Below are 19,726 nucleotides of genomic sequence, written 5' to 3'. Positions count from 1 at the left end.
TCACAATAATAATAGTAATAAGCTAGTTTTTTTACTAGAACTGTCTTATGCCTTTCTCAATGTCAATAATTCAACCCAAATGCTCTTTGAATCATTTGTACCACTTTCCTCATGCCCTCCACACACTAAGGCACTTGCCTTCTTTTAGTTTTTCCAACATGCCAAAATTGTTCCTGCCTACAAGGTCTTTGCCTTTGTTGTTCCTTCTGCCTGGAACCCTCCTCCCCCAGATCTTTGCATGGTTGGCTCTTCCTCATTATTCAGGTCCCATGCGGACAGTCATTTCATCCTGAAGGCTACTCTGAGTATCCTACGTTAAGTAGTACTCTTTACAGTACTTATCATCTTTATTTCTCTGTTCTCCCCTATTACTTCCATGAAAATAAAGATAGTGGCAGTTTTATTAACCAATGCATCCCCATTATGAAAAACAATGCCTAGTACATAGTAAGTACTTGATAACAACAACCAAATGAAACCCATTGCCGTCGAGTCGATTCTGACTCATAGCGACCCTGCAGGACAGAGTAGAACCGCTGCATAGGGTTTCCAAGGAGTGGTTGGTGGATTTGAACTGCTGACCTTTTGGTTAGCAGCCGAACACTTAACCAATAAATACTTGTTAATTACTGAATGCCCAGTGTTCTCCTAAGGCTGAGCATCCCCCTCCCCAACACACACTGTTCCCTGTGCCTTGAGTACTCTTCTCCAGTCCCCTCCAGTCTAGTCAAGGATCTAATTCAAAATTCAGGTTCAGCATAGGCATCACTTCTTCCAGAAAGCTCTTCCTTGGCTCCTTAAATCTGATTAAGGGCTCCTTCCATTGCTGTAAAATAGCTCTCTGTTCTCCCCATCATAACCCTCCCACGTTGTGGCAGCATTGCCTATCTAATTGCCAATCGTTCCACCTAACCTGTATACACTGTGAGGCAAAGGGCACAGTCTGCAACATGGCAGACAACTCTGTAAATATCTGCTGAATGTGAAAGGGAAATTGGAAATGATGGAATTTTTTTTTAATCATTTCCTCCTCCCGCCCAAAAGTCACACAGTAATTTCAGGGAAGAATATTCTTGTTGATTCACAGATGGGTCCTGAAGATCATTTCTGAATCAGAAGCTAAGAAGAAACAAAAAGTTATATTTTTACCGAGAGAAAAGTACTTCAACAGCCTGGTAAGACATTAATTCTCTGACTTGGTTAAGAGTCGATATTCCTGAGGTTCTTTTCCAGAGTAGTAATAATAGCAAACTTTTACTGAGTGTTTTTCATGTGCGACACACTGCCCTAAGTGTCTTACACATATTATTTAATTCACACAAAACCTCTGTTATTGTTCCTATTTTCCAAATAAAAAAATTGAGGCAGAGAGATGTACACAGCTGACTGAAGATCACACTGCTGTTGTTGTTAGGTGCCATTGAGTCAGTTCCAACTCATATCAATCCTATGTACAATAGAACGAAGCACTGCCCAGTCCTACGCCATCCTCACAACTGTTATGCTTGAGCCCATTGTTGCAGCCACTATGTCAAGCCACTTCATCAAGGGTCTTCCTCTTTTTCTCTGACCCTCCACCTTATCAAGCATGATGTCCTTCTCCAGGGACTGCTCGTTTCTGATAACATGTCCAAAGTACATAAGAGGAAGTCTTGCCATCCTCCCTTCTAAGAAGCATTTTGGCTGTACTTTTTCCAAGACAGATCTGTTCGTTCTTCTGGTAGTCCATGGTATATTCAATATTCTTCACCAACACCATACTTCAAAGGCATCAATTCTTCTTTAGTCTTCCTTATTCACTGTCCATGCATACGAGGCATTTGTAAATACCATGGCTTGGGTCAGGTGCACTTTAGTCCTCAAGGTGACATCTTTGCTTTTTAACACTTTAAAGAGGTCTTTGGCAACAGATTTGCCCAAATGCAATACACTGTTTGATTTCTTGACTGCTCCTTCCATGGGTGTTGATTGTGGATCCAAGTAAAATGAAATCCTTGACAACTATGATATATTCTTCCTTTATTATGATGTTGCTTATTGGCTAAGTTGTGGGGATTTTTGTTTTCCTTATGTTGATGCGTAATCCATACTGAAGGCTGTAGTCTTTGATCTTAACCAGTAAGTGCTTAAAGTTCTCTTCACTTTTCAGCAAGCAAGGTTATGTCATCTGCATATTGCAGGTTGTTAATGAGTTTTCCTCCAATCCTGATGCCATGTTCTTCTTCATATAGTCCAGCTTCTCAGATTATTTGCTCAGCATACAGACTGAATAAGTATGGTGAAAGGATACAACCCTGACACATAACCTTTCCCGATTTTAAACCATGCTGTATCCCCTTGTTCTGTTCAAACAACTGCCTCTTGGTCTATGTACAGGTTCCACATGAGCACAATTAGGTGTTCATGAGTTCCCATTCTTCGCAATGTTATCCATAATTTGTTACGATCCACACAGTCAAATGCCTTTGCATAGTCAATAAAACACAGTTAACATCTTTCTGGTATTCTCTGCTTTCAGCTAACATCCATCTGACATCAGCAATGATATTGCTTGTTCCATGTCCTCTTCTGAATCCAGCTCAACTTCCTGGCAGTTCCCTGTCAATGTACTGCTGCAACCCTTTTTGAATTATCTTCAGCAAAATGTTACTTGTGTGTGATATTAATAAGCCACCGCTTGTCTGTCACTTTGTCATACTGTGTTGACTTGCCTGTTGCTGTGATGCTGGATGCTATGCCACCAGTATTTCAAATACCAGCAGGTTTACCCATGGTAGACAGGTTTCAGTGGAGCTTCCAGACTAAGACAGACTAGGAAGAAGGACCTGGCAGTCTATTTCTGAAAAAAATGGCCAGTGAAAACCTTATGAATAGCAGTGAAACACTGTCTGATATAGTGCCAGAAGATGAGACCCTCAGGTTGGAAAACACTCAAAATACAACTAGGGAAGAGGTGATTCCTCAAAGTAGAGTCAACTGTAGAGTCAACCTTAATGATATGGATGGAATAAAGCTTTCAGGACCTTCATTTGCTGATGTGGCATGACTCAAAATAAGAAGAAACAGCTGCAAACATCCATTAATAACCAGAACATGGAATGTATGAAGTATAGGCATACCTCGTTTTATTGGGCTTCATTTTATTGTGCTTCACAGATATCAGGTTTTTTACAAACTGAAAGTTTGTGGCAACCCTGCATCGAGCAAGTCTATTGGTGCCATTTTTCCAACTGTATGTGCTCACTTCGTGTCTCTGTGTCACACACTGGTAATTCTCACAATATTTCAAACTTTTTCATTATTATTATATCTGTTATGCTGCTCTGTGATCAGTGACCTTTGATGTTACTATTCTAATTGTTTGGGGTGCCATGAATCACACCCATATAAGACAGTGAACTTAATCAATAAATGTTGTGCGTGTTCTGATTGCTCCACCGAATGACCATTGTTGCATCTCCCTCCTTCCCCTTCCTCAGGCCTCCCTATTTTCTGAGATACAACAATATTGAAATTAGGTCTATTAATAACCCTACAATGGCCTTTAAGTGTTCAAGTGAAAGAAAAGTCCCACATCTCTCACTTCAAATCAAAAGCTAGAAAGGATTAAGCTTGGTGAGGAATGCATGTCAAAGCCAAGACAGGCCAAAAGCTAGGCCTCTTGTGCCAGTTAGCCAAGTTGTGAATACAAAGGAAAGCTTCTTGAAGGAAGTTAAAAGTGCTACTCCAATGAATACACAAATGATAAGAAACCGAAACAGCCTTATTACTGATATGGAGAAAATTTTAGTGGTCTAGATAGGAGATCAAACCAACCACAACATGCCCTTAAGCCAAAACCTAATCCAGAGAAAGGCCCTAACTCTCTTCAATTCTACAAAGGCTGAGACAGGTGAGGAAGCTCAGAAGAAAAGTTTGAAGCTAGCAGAGGTTGGATCACAAGGTTTAAGGAAAGAAGCCATCTCCATAAAATAAAAATGCAAGGTGAAGCAGCAAATGCTGATGTAGAAGCTACAGCAAGTTATCCAGAAGATTTAGCTAAGCTAATTGATGAAGGTGGCTACACTAAACAACCAATTTTCAATGCAGAGAAAACAGCCTTATATTGGTAAAAGATGCCATCTAGGACTTTTATAGCTAGAGAGAAGTCAATGCCTGGCTTCAAAGCTTCAAAGGACAGGCTGACTTGCTTATTAGTGGCCAATGCAGCTGCTGGCTTTAAGTTGAAGCCAGTGCTCATTTATCATTCTGAAAATCCTAGGGCCCTTAAGAATTATGCTAAATCTACTCTGCCTGTGCTCTGTAAATGGAGCAACAAAGCCTGGATAACAGCACATCTGTTTACAACATGGTTTATTGAATATTTTAAGCCCACTGTTGAGACCTACTGCTCAGAAATAAAGATTCCTTTCAAAATATTACTGCTCATTGACAATACTCCTGACTACCCAAGAGCTTTGATGGAGATGTACAAGGAGATTAATGTTGTTTTCATGCCTGATAACACAACATCCATTCTGCAGCTCATGGATCAAGGAATAATTTCGACTTTCAAGTCTTATTATTTAAGAAATGCATTTTGTAAGGTTATAGCTGCCATAGATAGTGATTCTTCTGATGGATCTGGGTAAAGTAAATTGAAAATCTTCTGGAAAGGATTCACCATTCTAGATGCCATTAAGAACATTCATGATTCGTGGAGGAGGTCAAAATATTAACAGGAGTTTGGAAGAAGTTGATTCCAACACTCATGGATAACTTGCAGGGGTTTAAGACTTCAGTGGAGGAAGTAACTGTAAATGTGGTGGAAAGAGCAAGAAAACTAGAAGTGGAATCTGAAGACATGACTGCATTGCTGCAATCTCATGATAAAACTCTAATGGATGAGGAGTTGTCTCCTACACATGAGCAAAAAAGTGGTTTCTTGAGATGAAATCTTTTCCTGGTGAAGATGCTATGATCACTGTTGAAATGACAACAAAGGATTTAGAACATTACATAGACTTAGTTGATATAGCAATAGCAGGGTTTGAGAGGACTGACTCCAATTTTGAAACAAGTTCTACTGTGGGTAAAACGCTATCAAACAGCATCACATGCTACAGAGAAACCTTTCATGAAAGAAAGAATAAACTGATGTGGCAAACTTCATTGTTTTCTTATTTTAAGAAATTGCTACAGTCACCCCAACCTTCAGCAACCACCACCCTGATTAGTCCGCAGCCATCAATACCAGGTAAGACCCTCCACTAGTAAAAAGATTATGACTTGCTGAAGGCTCAGATGATGGTTAGTATTTTTTAGCAATAAAGTATTTTTTAATTAAGGTATGTACCAATTTTTTTAGACATAATGCTATTTCATACTTAATAGACTACCAAACCTGTTGAAAAAATCGACTACAGTATAGTGTAAACATAAATTTTATATGCACTGGGAAACCAAAAAAAATTGTGTGACTGACTTTACTGCAATATTCGCTTTTATTGTGGTGGTCTGGAACTGAACCTACAATATCTCTGAAGTATGCCTGTATGAATCAAGGAAAATTGGAAGCCATCAAAAATGAAATGGAATGCATAAACATCAACATCCTAGGCATTCATGTGCTGAAATGGACTGGTATTGGCCATTTTGAATCGGATAATCATATGGTCTACTATGCTACGAATGACAGAGGAATGGTGTCACATTTCATTGTCAAAAAGAACATTTCAAGATCTATCCTAAAGTGTAACGCTGCCAGTGATAGGATAATATCCATATGCCTACAAGGAAGACCAGTTAATACGACTATTATTCAAATTTACACACCAACCACTAATGCCAAAAATGAAGAAACTGAAGATTTTACCAACTTCTGCCGTCTGAAATTGATCAAACGTGCAATCAAGATGCATTGATAATTACTGGTGATTGAAATGCAAAAGTTGGAAACAAAGAAGTAGGATCAGTAGTTGGAAAAGATGGCCTTGGTGATAGAAATGATGCTAGAGATACTATGACTGAACTTTGCAAGACCAATGACCTCTTCATTGCACATACCTTTTTCAACAACATAAACGGAGACTATACAGGTGGACCTCACTGGATGGAATACACAGAAATCAAATCAACTACGTCTCTGGAAAGAGAGGATAGAAACCCTCAATATCATCAGTCAGAATAAGGCCAGAAGCTGACTGTGGAACAGACCATCAATTGTTCATATGCAACTTCAAGCTGAACGTGAAGAAAATTAAAACAAGTCCATGAAAGTCAAAATACAACTTTGAGTATACCCCGTTTGAATTTGGAGACCATCTCAAGAACAGGTTTGACGCATTGAACACTAAGGACCAAAGACCAGACGAGTTGTGGGATAACATCAAGGACGTCATACATGAAGAAAGCAAAAGGTCATTAAAAAGAAAGAAAGAAAAGACCAAAATGGATGTCAGAAGAGTCTCTGAAACTTGCTCTTTAACATCGAGTACCTAAAGCAAACGCAGGAAATGATGAAGTAAAAGAACTGAAGATTTCAAAGGGTGGCTCGAGAAGACAAAGTAAAGTATTATAAAGAAATGTGCAAAGACCTGGAGTTGGAAAACTAAACGGGAAGAGCACGCTTGACACTTCTCAAGCTGAAAGAACTAAAGAAAAAATTCAAGCCTCAAGTTGTAGTTTTGAGGGATTCTCTGGGCAAAATACTGAATGATATAGGAAGCATAAAAAGAAGATGGAAGGAATACATGGAGTCACTGTACCAAACAGAACTGGTCAATGTTCAACCATTTCAGGAGGTAGCATATGATCAAGAATCAATGGTACTGAAAGAAGAAGTCCAAGCTGCACTGAAGGCGTTGGTAAAAAACAAGGCTCCAGGAATTGACGGATACCAACTGATATGTTTCAACAAATGGATTCAGTGCTGGAGGTGCTTACTCATCTATGCTAAGAAATTTGGAAGACAACTACCTGGCCAGTTGACTGGAAGAGATCCGTATTTGTGCCCATTCCAAAGAAAGGTGATGCAACAGTATGTAGAAACTATCATACTGCTAGCAAGGGGGTAGAACCAAGATTGGAATCAAGGCAGCCTGTCTCTAAAGCCCATATTCCTAATCACTATCCTAGAGAACCAGAGAGAGATGGTGGAACAAACTCTTAATCTGTGTTCTCACATTAACTAGCTAAGTCCCTGCGGCCAAGTCCCTTACCTCTCTGGCCCTGTACTCTCATTTGTGGATCAGTTCTAAGGTCTGGATCATTTCCATGTCTTTTCTAGCTCTAAAATTCTACAATTCTAAACTTCCTGGCCAAGAGGTATCAACGTTTGACCCATTTCCCACTATTGATGAGAGCACATTTTTGTCAGCTCACTCAATTCTTCTGGCTGTGTCCAGTGCCATGGTAGGGCCCAAAAAGGTAACTCTCAAAAGAGACTTGATTTCCCAGTAATAACCCAATAAGCTGCAAAAATACCTATCTAAGCCTCAGAGATGACCCTGCTTTGTCTCAAAAGAGAACCACTGCAATGAGCAATCTCCTCACATCTCAATGTGCTGTGCACGGCACTCTCGTGTGGGATGGGTCATCACATATAAGAGAGTTAGGCCAGAGCCCAACAGGAGCAATGCCAAATGCTCTTCACCTTTAGACTGCAAGAATGGGCTCAAACATACCAACATTAGTGAACATGGTACGGGACCAGGCAATATTTTGTTCTGTTTTACCTAGGGCTGCTATGAGTTGGAACCTACTCCTCGGCATCTAACAACAACAGACACCTAGGAGGTAGCCAGAGGGACACATTCAGGGGAGAGGTGGTTGGATTAGACATCTGTTGGAGCTCTTTCCAACTCTGAGATTCCATTCTATTTGTTTTCTTAGGCCTGTTTTAACAAACTTAGGTAGTAACAAGTCATCTACTTCAAACTGGGTGAGATGAATCATAGATATTTCTCCATCTACAAAATCAATAACTAAAAAAAAAAAACCCACTGCCTTTCAAGTCAATTCCGACTCATAGTGACCCTACAGGACAGAGTAGAACTGCCCCCATAGGGTTTCCAAGGAGTGGCTGGTGGATTCGAACTGCCGACCTCTTGGTTAGCAGCCAAGCTCTTAACCATTGTGCCACCAGGGATCCCACAATACCACAAAGTAGGGACTATTTTAATTCCAATTGTATAGATAGGAAACAGAAGCACAAAGAGGTTAAGTAACTTGCCCTAGGCCACAAAGTTAGCAAAGCAGCAAAACTGGGAATTGAACCTAGAACATATTCCTTTATCACTGTGCATATCATTCATATCATTACACCAGGTAGCTACAGCCATATTTAGCTTGCTTTTCAGAGTGAGGTAGGAGAGGCTCTGCCACTTCCACTCTGAAGTCAGCCAGGAGGCTGCTGCCTTTGTGATGGGTCAGAGCAGAGAAGCCTGGTGGGAAAGGCAGTCAGTCCCAGTGGTGTGAGTGCACACAGGCAGGCTGCAGGATAACTGGCCTATTGCTCCTCACAGGTTATAAATACAACAGCACATGCTATTCTGGGCCTTACTCCCCAAGGATCTCAGGGAATTCTCATTCTAGGTCTGAAAAATGAAACCTGTCACTTCCTAAAAGCCACTGAGCAGCAACAGAAGCCAAGAGTGTTGCCATTACCACAATAAAAGCAATCATTTATACAGCATTTACTATGTGCCAGGCACTCTTCTAAGAACTATTCATATGCTAACTTTTTTACTCCTCACAATAAACCATTTGAATAGGTACTAATATTATTCCAAGGAGCCAAGGCAGTGCAAGGGTCAAGCACTCTGCTGCTAATCAAAAGGTGGTGGTTTGGACCCACCCAGACGCTCCAGGAGAGAAAGACCTGGCAATCTGCTCCCATAGAGATTCCAGAAAAAAACCGTGGCCTGTAAATTCCGACTCATGGTGACCCTATAGAACAGAGTAGAACTGTGCCATAGGGTTTCCAAGGAGCAGCTGGTGGATTTGAACTGTTGACCTTTTGGTTAGCAGCCGAGCTCCTGACCACCATACCACCAGGACTCCCCATGGAGATTACAGCCTAGAAAACCCTCTGTTACAGCTTCTTGTCTTGTAATATGTCGACAACCAAATACCTGATCTGGATTTCCTTCAACTTTAATCTTTGAAAATAAATTCTCACCTAAATTGTGGTGCTTATTTCAGAAATAAGACAGTATTTTCTAAAATGCCATATAAATATCAAGCTAAATACTCAGGAAATAGTACAGTGGGGATTTTTATTAAAATCTTCACTCCTTAACCCAATAAACTCACTAACATGAAGGAAAAAAAGTTGCACAATTACCATGGATGTGGACATATCTTAAGGTAAAAGATTTTTCATTTCACATAATCACAGAATACAGAGAGATCTTAGATATCATCCAAACATCCACCACAAAGAGAAGTCAAACTCTTCCTCAATCTTTCTGAAATACAGCCACCCAGATACAACCTAGGTGCCTCTGCAGGCTTCCTGCACTGACAGGGAGTTTATGACTTTAACAGTATGATCTTTAAGGTTGTGTGTCAACTTGGCTGGCTATGGTTCTTAGTGGTTTGGCAGTTATGATGTAGTTTGGCAGTCGTATAATGATGTAATCACTTCCATAATGAGATCTGATATAATGTAATTACCTCCATGATGGGATCTGCTTGAGTAACAAGTTAAAGGAGCGTTTCCTTGGGGGTGTGGCCTGCATCCAATATAGATGGACTTTCTGCCAGGCTCCTGGGCTTTTGATCGCTCTGGATTCTGCAGCTGGCTCCTGTTCATCTGATCCCAGGTTCTTGTCTGCCAATCTTGGGATCTGTCAGTCTTCACAGCCTGTGAGCCAGGGCCCTGCTGTCTGACCTGCCAATCTTGGGTTCACCAGCCCCTGCAGCTACATCAGTCAGAAGAAGCCTCTAGCCTGACCCAGTGACTTGGGATGTTCTAGCCTCTACAACCACATGAGCCATTTCTTTGATATAAATCTCTCTCTATATATATATATTTATATGCTTTACTGGTTTTGCTTCTCTAGAGAACCCAGCCTAAGACAGACAGGAAGAAAGAGCTGTCTGACAATTGCCCATCAATATCTAGTCCCCACTGCAGTAGAGCCAAAATATCCCACACTCTAATTTGTAATGATTTTTTTTTTCTAGTTTAGCTAAGCATCGCAGAGAAATGCCATCTTCCTCCTCTACCTTAAAGCACAGGGAGGTAGGATCCCAGTGCGACAGAAACTGCCTGTCAGATGAACAAGCAGTCAAAGTTAGAGTGGTTGAGAGTGCAAAATTTAAAGTCAAGCTGCCTGGGTTTGAATCTTTGAGATCTTCCACTTGCTAGTCTGAGACCTAGGAAAGTTCTTTAATCTCTTTGAACTTCAGTGTCCTCAGTTTGATATTGTTTATTGTGAGCTGCCGCTGAGTTGGCCCCCAACTCATGGTGACCCCATGTACAACAGAACAAAAAGCTGCCTGGTCCTGCACCCATCCCCATGACTGGTTGTGAACTGGACCATTGTGACCCATAGGTTTTTCATTGGCTGACTGTCAGAAGTAGATCACAGGCGTTTCTTCCTTTTCTTAGTCTGGAAGCTCCAATGAAATCTGTTCTGTATCATAGCAACACACAAGCCTCCACTGACTGGTGAGTGGTGGCTGCATACGAGGTGCATTGGCCAAGAATCGAACCCAGGTCTCCTGCATGGAAGGCAAGAATTCTACCACTAAACCACCAGTGTCTCACCGACTTTGATAGTACTTATTAGCACTGTTGAGAGGACTAAATGAGATAAACCATGTAAAGGTACTTCGCACATGCCTGGCATATGAAATACTCACAAAATATTAATTATTATTATAATTATCCCCCATGATAGCAGTTCTGTGTGTGGAAACACCCTTAAGCAGCCCTGAATTTCCATTCAAGGGAAAGAATGTGCCTGTTCCCACACGGTCTGATTTTGAAACTCACCATCCAGGTTGTTGTCGGGGAAGGGTGGAGGAAGTAGGGCCTGGGGAAGGAGACTAAGCTGATTCTGCAAGCTGGATTTGCCTACATTACCTCCCAGTCTTTCTCCCAAGCCTGGAGGTGGAACCCTCTGTAAGAATTGGCAACACTGTCTGGAAGTGGGCTGTGCCTAACACCTGCTCATTTTTTTGCTTCTTTTAAGGCAACAAAGCTACCAACTGGTGAAGCAAGGACAACATTTCTTAAGCCTGTCAGCCGCTACTTTACAGACTGAGAAAGAATTTATAAATGATCAGCACAGCTCCAGGCTTATTAATTCCTCCCCGCTCACACAGGAGCAATTAGGTGGAGGCAAGGATTGCTCACATCTTATAGACGGAAAGCAGAGACAGGTGGGGGTGGATTGTACTCAGTGGTATAGCACCTGGGTGCTACTTACAGCTACAATTTCAGGAAATCCCTAAATTACCAGATTTATCAAATACCCATAGCAAATGTCAGCCCGAGGTGGCTGATATGGACAGAAGTAAGGACAAGAAGTTGGTTAAAGTGAAAAAAGCAGAGGGAGGTCAAACGCAACAAGGAAAAATGGACACATTCTAGAAGCTCAATCCAGCCATTCTTGGATTCAAGCAGGTTTGGAAAAGGTTTTCAGAAATCATCTGGCTTTGGGTTTTTTCAGACTATGCTCTGTAGAGTTCTGGGGTTCCCAGAGGAGATTCCATGCCACTACAGAAATGGAGGTGTGGATGCATGCAATGAACAGGTGGGGCTCTACACCTTCTACAATCAGGGCTGTTTTGCTTTAATATATTTTATATTTTCATAAGATTCTGTTGGGGAAAACATAGAGTCCTGACACTTAAAAAGTTTGAAAAACATTATATAAACCAACTACTTCATTCTATAGAGTAGAAATAAGGCTGAAGGAACTGAAGGAAGAAAGGCCTGGAGATCTATTTCCAAAAATCAGCCAATGAAAACGCTATGGATCACAGCCGATCATGGGGATGATGCAGATCTAAGCAGCATTTCGTTTCCTTGTGCATAGAGTCATGATGAGTCGGGGGGGCCAACTCAAGGGCAGCTAACAAGAACAACAACCTATAGTAAAATAGCAGTTAGTTGGAGGGGAAACATTAGCACTTGATTCTCCTGTGCACACTTGTTCTCTGACCCTAAACCTTGTATGAGATGTTTTTACAACTCCATTTGGTATAAGAACAAAGATACAGTACGGCATTTGTAATAGTTAAATACGAATGAGTCAAAAAGAAAATGCTTAATTAATCTATTTCATGTGGCAGCTATAAGGCACTGAGGACCTTCCCTTATTGACTCAAATATTCCCGGTCTTGATCCAGTTCTGTACCAATCAGTAGGCCCAAATCTACAAGCCAATGAGGTCTTGAATTTCTCTCTCTACTCTAAATCTAGAAAGAAGTCTGAGGGCCAGATTACCCACCAAATAGGAGCATCTCTCTAATCCCCAGTGGGTGTATCTGGAAAGCTCTTCTGACATTCTAATTTATATTCTGCATTCCTAGATAAGTCTAGAAACCCTGCCGACTGCTTAGCCCTTGTCAGACCCCGATGTGTTACCAGTTATTGGGCCCTATTCCCAGTGCCAACGGCCACCAACTAAAGTCAAACCCAACTAACCACAAAGACAGACAATGCTGCCACAACCTGAAACCTCCTTCTACCATGTTCAGACCACCATATTTATTCCCATGGGCACAAGTGCATGCCTAGATCAGCACTAAGTTTTCCTTGCATCTCTGGACAGGAATTCGGATTGCTAGTTATTTATCTTACGGATTAGCCCTACATGCAGGGCTCCTCTAGTCCAGCCGATGCCTCTTTGAAGCTTATTTCCCTTCCCTACTAGGCCAAGATAAGATAGAAGAGGCCTCAAAAATCCATAAAGGGGTAGGATGATTAGTTATGACTGTGGGGATCACAAAAAGCCTAAACTATAAGCAGTATTCTGAACAGACCAACAACTGTACTCAGACTCACTGGACCCTCGTTTCTTTGCAACACAGCTCAGCTCAGCTACACAAGAAGAGCAAGAGATTACGTGTCAACTTCCCTGACTTTCTGAAGTTCTGCTCTCTAATTTGAATGTCTCCTACAAGGGAATTTCTTGAAAGGACCCAAGTGTTGTGTTGTTTTCCTACTATGGTGGCATTTACATACAAATTAATGGCAACACTGTAATTTACTGTGCTGAGAACCAAGGTGACCTGATAATTAAATTTCTGCACGTGCAGAGAAAACACAAAACCAGAAGAGTTGTTCTTGTTTTCATTTCCCCAATCCCCAATATTTTTCTATCACTACAATGAATCCTCCCAAGCAAATATGAGTCAACGTTTTAATTTACAAATGCTCCGATTAGGAAGATTTAAAAAAAAAAAAATCCATTGCTATGGATACTAAAATGAAGAGCCCAGGTTGTGTAACCAAGGCTGAGAAAGATAATGAGCAGAGCTTGTGATTCGCAGGTGTTGTGAGTTTCTGAATTTCTAGCTGTTTCAGTTCATTCACTCGTCTTCCCATCCCATGGTACACAGCATCCCCAGGGCAATTTCCAAAGTAATTGTTTTGTCTTGCAATAGAGCCGAGTCAGGCTACAGAGTGAACTTCTATGAGGTAGTTTCAAAGTCTCTTCAGCACCAAATCTACAGTAAACGTATCCAAATATAACATGACAACAGAAAAGAAATAGACTGAAAATACTACTTAGCTAAGTGGCAGCTTTTTCATAAGAAAAATAAAAGCCATATTCCAAAAATATGTCACACAGTCAGTACATCAGCTACTCAGTGGCTATGTGCATATACCAGGGGAGCAACCTCCCAATGATGCCCTTGATAGAATCAGACAGTGAATAACTTTTCTCCATTAACAAAAAAGCTAATGGGGAAAATTTTCTAAGTTTTCAGTTTTTCCAATAAGATTTCTATGCTTTGGGTGCCTGTTAGCACATATCTGCTGCCAAGCGCATGAAGGTAACAAATGAATATTGTATTAACAAAGAGAATTGGAAATAACTAATCACGCTTCTTTCCTCAGCTTCTCTTGTCATGGACATGAATACTCATGGCTGTGACCGCTGTATGGCTTCCAAAACCTAGTCATATTTTCCACTGGTAAAATGGTTCCTGGTTTATGATGAAAATAAATGTATTAATATTTCATAGGGTCCCACAAAGAGTCCCTTGGTTCCTAGGTATTCAACCACCTGAGCAAACCTGGACACTACTGAATTAGAAATGTTGCCCTGGGTGTAATAATGTCCTTTGTTCCATCCATATTCTTAACTGTCATGCAGAATTTATCTTCGATTATCTTGTTTACTTACGTTTTTTAAAAGGGGTATGTAGTTGTGGTTCCCCTAACACCTCAAAGAATTCTCAGGATTAGTTCATTTTTCTCTAGGCTTTCCTTGCATGTGTAATATACTTTTGGGAATAAAGCAAATGTTCCAATAATGAATGAATATGTGAATTTTAAAATTACTGCAATACCACATAAAAGACAAATGATACAGTGGGAAGAATATCAGCAAAGAAAAAAGTCAGACCTAGGTTTTAATCCCAGTTCTGACACTTATCAACTGTGTGATCTTGGAAAAGTACTCAACTACTCTAAATCTCAGTTTATTCCTCTATAAAAGTTAGGCCAACTTTTGGTTCCAGATATATGAAAACCTGAGACCATACAGAACTACAAACTCACAAAAATGAGGAATAAAGTATTTTTTAAATGTTTGAAAAGCCAAGTTAGAAAGACACCTGGTGTTAGCCCAGAGAGGTAACCAATTTGTCTGTAGGTCTCACAGACTGAGATCTAGAATTTTAATTGCCCTGGGTTCATGGAAGGCTGGATTCAGGACCCCAGCATAAGACTTAAAGTCTTAAAGCCGTCCTTTCTGTGAAAGGGAACTAGTAAAATCCCATCTGTGGGGGCATTTGCAGTTCAGTGGTAGAATTCTTGCCTTCCAGGCAGAAGACCCTGGTTCAACTCCTGGTAAATGCACCTCACCACCCATCTGTCAGTGGAGGCTTGCATGCTGCTATAATGTGGAACAAACTTCAGCAGAGCTGACAGACTAAGAAAGACTAGGAAGAAAGGTCTAGGAATCTGTTTCTGAAAATCAGCCAATGAAAACCTATGGATTACAATGGTCCAATCCACAACCGATCATGGGAATGGCTCAGGACCAGGCATTTCATTCGTTGTGCATATGGTTGCCATGAGCTGGGGACCAACTGAATAGCAACTAACAACAACAACAACAAAGAATGCCTTCTAACAGGATGGACCTAGTTAAGTGGCAAAGAGGCTTGCTGTCTCTTGGGGCTGTGAATGGGAAAAAAAATTATCCTATGAGAAATGAAAACCTCAAGACTTTATCTCTCACAAAGGTATAATACCAGCACAGTGCAGAAATCTGAAGGCAAGAGATTAATAATTTTAAAAAAAAATTGTCAAGGTCTTATGAAATGTGGGAGACTCAACAGAAGCAAATGAAAATTGATCTACAGAAACACTCCCAAAACCCAAAGTACACAGTTATTATCCTCCTTTCCAAACCACCTCTGCTGAAGATGAGATTACCCCACAAATATACAAAATATAATACACAAGAGGGATTAAACTAACATGAAGGAAGGATGGAAAACAATCAAAGAATACACACAGTAATTTAAGCATATGCGGAAGATATAGAAAAATTAATCATGTATCAGGTCACAGAGGAAGCCTCAAAAGTACAATTAAGACCGCATTCTAATTGCAAGACAGTTAGATATAAATAACAAAAGACTTTTTAAAAATTATAAAAATACTTCTGAAAACCAGAAACCACATTTCTAAATAATTGATGGGTCAAAAAAGAAATCCTAACTGAAATGACAAAATATTTATAACTGAAAAATAATGAACACAATGGCTATCGTACACTTGTGGAATATAGTTTAAGTGATACTTAAAGGGAAGTTTATGGATTAATTAAATGTATATACTAGAAAGCAAGAAAAAGATTGAAAAAAATATGATAAATGGTCAATTCAAAGTGTTATAAACCAAAAGTTTAAACCAAATCAAAATACAAAGAAGAAATACTAAAGATAAAAGCAGATAATAATACAAGTATTAATATAAAGAAAACATAAAAGAGTAAAGAAGATAATAAAAACTGCTTCTTTTAAAGATAAGCCCCTGACGAGATTGAGACAAAGAATATAACTACTGATACAACAGGCATTTGAAAATCATAAGGGGGTAAAAACTAAGTGCAAGTAATTTTTGAAAACAGAAAACATTTAGACCAGTAACCACAAAAGAAATCAAACTTAGCAAAAAAAAAAAAAAAAAGTTCAAAAAGGACACATCCCGTCCAAATGGTTTTGTATGATTTTTTTCCAACATTGAAAGAATAGGTAACTGCTCTTTTATAGGAGCTGTTCTAGAAGGAAAAACTCCCCAAATTATTTTATGAGGATAGTATGAACTTTAGATAGGTAATTTATTTAGTGGATCAATCTCAATTCTAGAAGCAAATATCCTACACTAAATAAAAGCAAACAGAATTTATTGACATACAATAGAAAACATATCAAGAATAAGAGTTTATAGCAGAAATGCAATGAAGTTTGAATATCAGGGAAATCTTTTAAATCTAATTAACCACATTAATAGGTTAAAGATTAAAAACGTAATCATCTCTAATAGAGGTGAAAAATCATTAAATAAATTTCAACACCCATTCATGATAAAAACTAATAGCAAACTAGGAATAGAAGGAAACCTTCTCAGCCTGAAAAAGGAAATCTCCCAAACATCATTCTTGATGATAAAACTTTAGCATTCCTTAGAGACAATACAAGACAAGAGTACTTATTCTCATCACTTCCTTTCCCCACTGTAGTAAACGTCCTAAGAAGGGTTATAAGACATGAAAAAGAAATGAAGTACATGGATTGGAAAGCAAGCAATGAAACTGTTATTGTTTCCAAAAGATAGAACATTCTGTTTAAAAAAAAAAAAAAACTGAACAGAAGCCACAGTCAAACTTTTAAAACTATTAAGAGTTCATCAAGTTGACTTCTGTTCCTCATCAAGATGGAGTAAGAACTACCAAGTTTACCCTCCCACATGAAACAACTAAAAACCTAGACATAAACAATGGTTCAAAAGACACTGGACATTAGGCACCAAAAGCAGGGATTTCTAATAGATGAGAAATAAGTGAGGTGAACCCTAGGATTTCCCAAGCTGACTGCCTGGAGAAAGTTTCCAGTCCACAGCTCAGGGAAACAGGACCTAGGAAGAGCACAGTGGTCTCACAGAATTGAAGAGATGGAGCTGAGAGTCCAGGGAGGCCAAGTCTTCTAGAGATCGCAGGACAAAGTAATGAAGAGGAAAGCTACAAAGAGAGAGAACTCCAGAGATCTGCAGTGTTATTTAACTGAATACTGATAAGCACATGCATATGAGGAACCTACCCAAGGCCATAGAAAGAACCACTCAAAATGATTAGACGGACAGTACCTAGAGCTCACACAGAGCCAAGAACAGTGCTTGTTCCAACTAGCCAGAGGGGAAAACCTCGTAATTAATGGGGAATGAGTAAACTACTTAGAAGGGTTTTGTCTCAAGAGTAAGCAATAATTCCACCACCACGAGTTGCAGTCGAGTCAATTCCAACTCATGGTGATCCCATGTGTGTCAAGGTAGAACTGTGCTCCATAGGGTTTTCAACGGCTTTTTCAGAAGTAGATAATCAGGCCTTTCTTCTACTCTTGTTCTGCCTAACAAAAGCAAGAGCTGAAAGGGCCAAACTGTCTCCAAGTAACTTAAACACATCCTAGAACAAAGCTCAAGAATATTTATAGAAATACACTAAAAGGTAAAATTCACATGTGGAATCCAATCAAAACTTTCCAGGAATGCAGAAAACCAGGAAAAAAAACAAAACATAATGAGAAAAAAAGTCAATTGATTGAAACAGAGCCAGAAATTACACAGGTAATAGAATTAGCAGGCAAGGATATTAAAACAGTTAATATAGCTGTATTTCTTATATACAAGAAGCTACAGGAAAGATTCAACATGATAAGAAGAGATATGAAAGATCCAATCAAACTTAAAGTGATGAAAACTACAGTGTCTGCAATGAAAAATATACTGATTGGGATAAATGGCAAATCGGGCACTGCAGATGAAAAGACTGGTGAATTTGAAAATGTAGCAATAGAAACTATCCAAAGAGTTCCCGGCAACATGGCGCTATAGTCAGAAGCACCATGCCATCCCTCCGCAGCAAAGATCAGAAAAACTAAGTCAAACAGAGTCACACGTCAATCCTGAAACCCTAAGCATCAAATGAAGAGATAAAGAACTCAGGCAAGCACCGAATGGAATAAGAAACTGACCAAGAACAGAGAGCGAGGAGAGATACATGCAGAGGTCCCCTATCAGCTACTGCAGCATGGATCTGGCATCTTGGACTCCTGTTGGAGATTGGTGAACAGTGTGTATGAGAAAGCAGCTTCACAGAGCTTCCAGCAGGAGACAGAACAACTGGTAACCAGCGATATAGGCTTTCTCACCCCCCACCTTTCTTCACCCCCACTTAGCCTCCTCTACTTCCTGCAGCCACAGTCTCTTAGCTGGAAGCACAAGCTTCACCCCAGCGTCACTTGGATTCCACCCGCCTGCACTGGCTGCCTCCCTGAGTGCCTTTTGTTGGCTGCTGGTGTTGCTTTTTTCTGCTTCTTTAGATTACTTCCTTACCTCTCACCACCATCCCCTCCTTTCTCTCAAATACCAGGTTCTGTACACCATCTTTGCTTCCTCCTGCAAGGCTGCGAAACACCGCTAGACTGTGAAACTGCTTCCCAGCCTGTGCTGCCATGCTGGTGGGACCCCTGGGGCTTTTTTGTTTGTTTGCTCTGATTTGTTCTGTTTTGATTTGTTTGTTTTCTTTTCCTTTTCTTGGCTTGGGAGCCCCTTCAAGCCAGACAGTACCGCACAGCTTGGAAGCTACTCCCTTACTCCGCACAGACGCACACGGACATCCCTGGGGGCATTTCTTTTTTCTTTTTCTTTTTTGTTTTGTTTTGTTTTTGTTTCTTTGTTTTGTTTTCTTCTCTCTCTTATTCCCTTTTCGTCTTTCTTCATTTCCAGTTTCTCGATTTATCTATTTTTTCTTTTACCCTTTTTCTTTTTTTTTTTTTCATTTTTGTTTTTTCCCCATTTCTCAGTCTCTCATCTCTCCACTCCAATAGCAAGCTCCCTTAGCACTCTTTTTTGTTTATGTGCACGTTTTTGGCTCCTGTTCCTCTCTCCTCTCTCTCATCTTTCCCATACCCATCTGAGCTCCACACATCACAATCTACCCCCTCCTTCCTGCCTACCTGCACCGTGTGCTGAACATCACACTTCCAAGCAGCACAGGCACGGCCTACCAGAACCTGCCCTGCACTGATTCCTGGTCTGCACTGTCAGCCCTGGTACTTGCCACAAACAACCCATCACAGCAACTCCCCTTCAGCTGGACCTGGCCCATGCTGTACCATATCTGAGTGACTGACCCTGCCCATTGGAGAAGGAGGTGAAAAGTATCGTGCCCACAGACAAGCAAACAACAAAGAATGCACAGCCTGCCTGCTCAGACATAACCAAATAAAACAAAAAGCAGGAAGAAAGAAACAAATCTACAATCAATAA

The 19,726-nt window shown here is 40.3% G+C and overlaps 1 protein-coding gene across 1 annotated transcript in view; it reads right to left on the bottom strand.

The window, feature by feature from the left end:
- SYT16 (synaptotagmin 16) overlaps positions 1-19,726 on the bottom strand; it is a 96,165-nt gene that overhangs the window by 27,288 nt on the left and 49,151 nt on the right. The window lies entirely within an intron of this gene.

This window comes from Trichechus manatus, unplaced genomic scaffold (assembly GCF_000243295.1).
Source record: "Trichechus manatus latirostris isolate Lorelei unplaced genomic scaffold, TriManLat1.0 scaffold00010, whole genome shotgun sequence".
NCBI classification, from domain to species: domain Eukaryota; kingdom Metazoa; phylum Chordata; class Mammalia; order Sirenia; family Trichechidae; genus Trichechus; species Trichechus manatus.
Note: the sequence above shows the minus strand (reverse complement) of the source record. Positions and strands in the feature narration are given on the sequence as shown.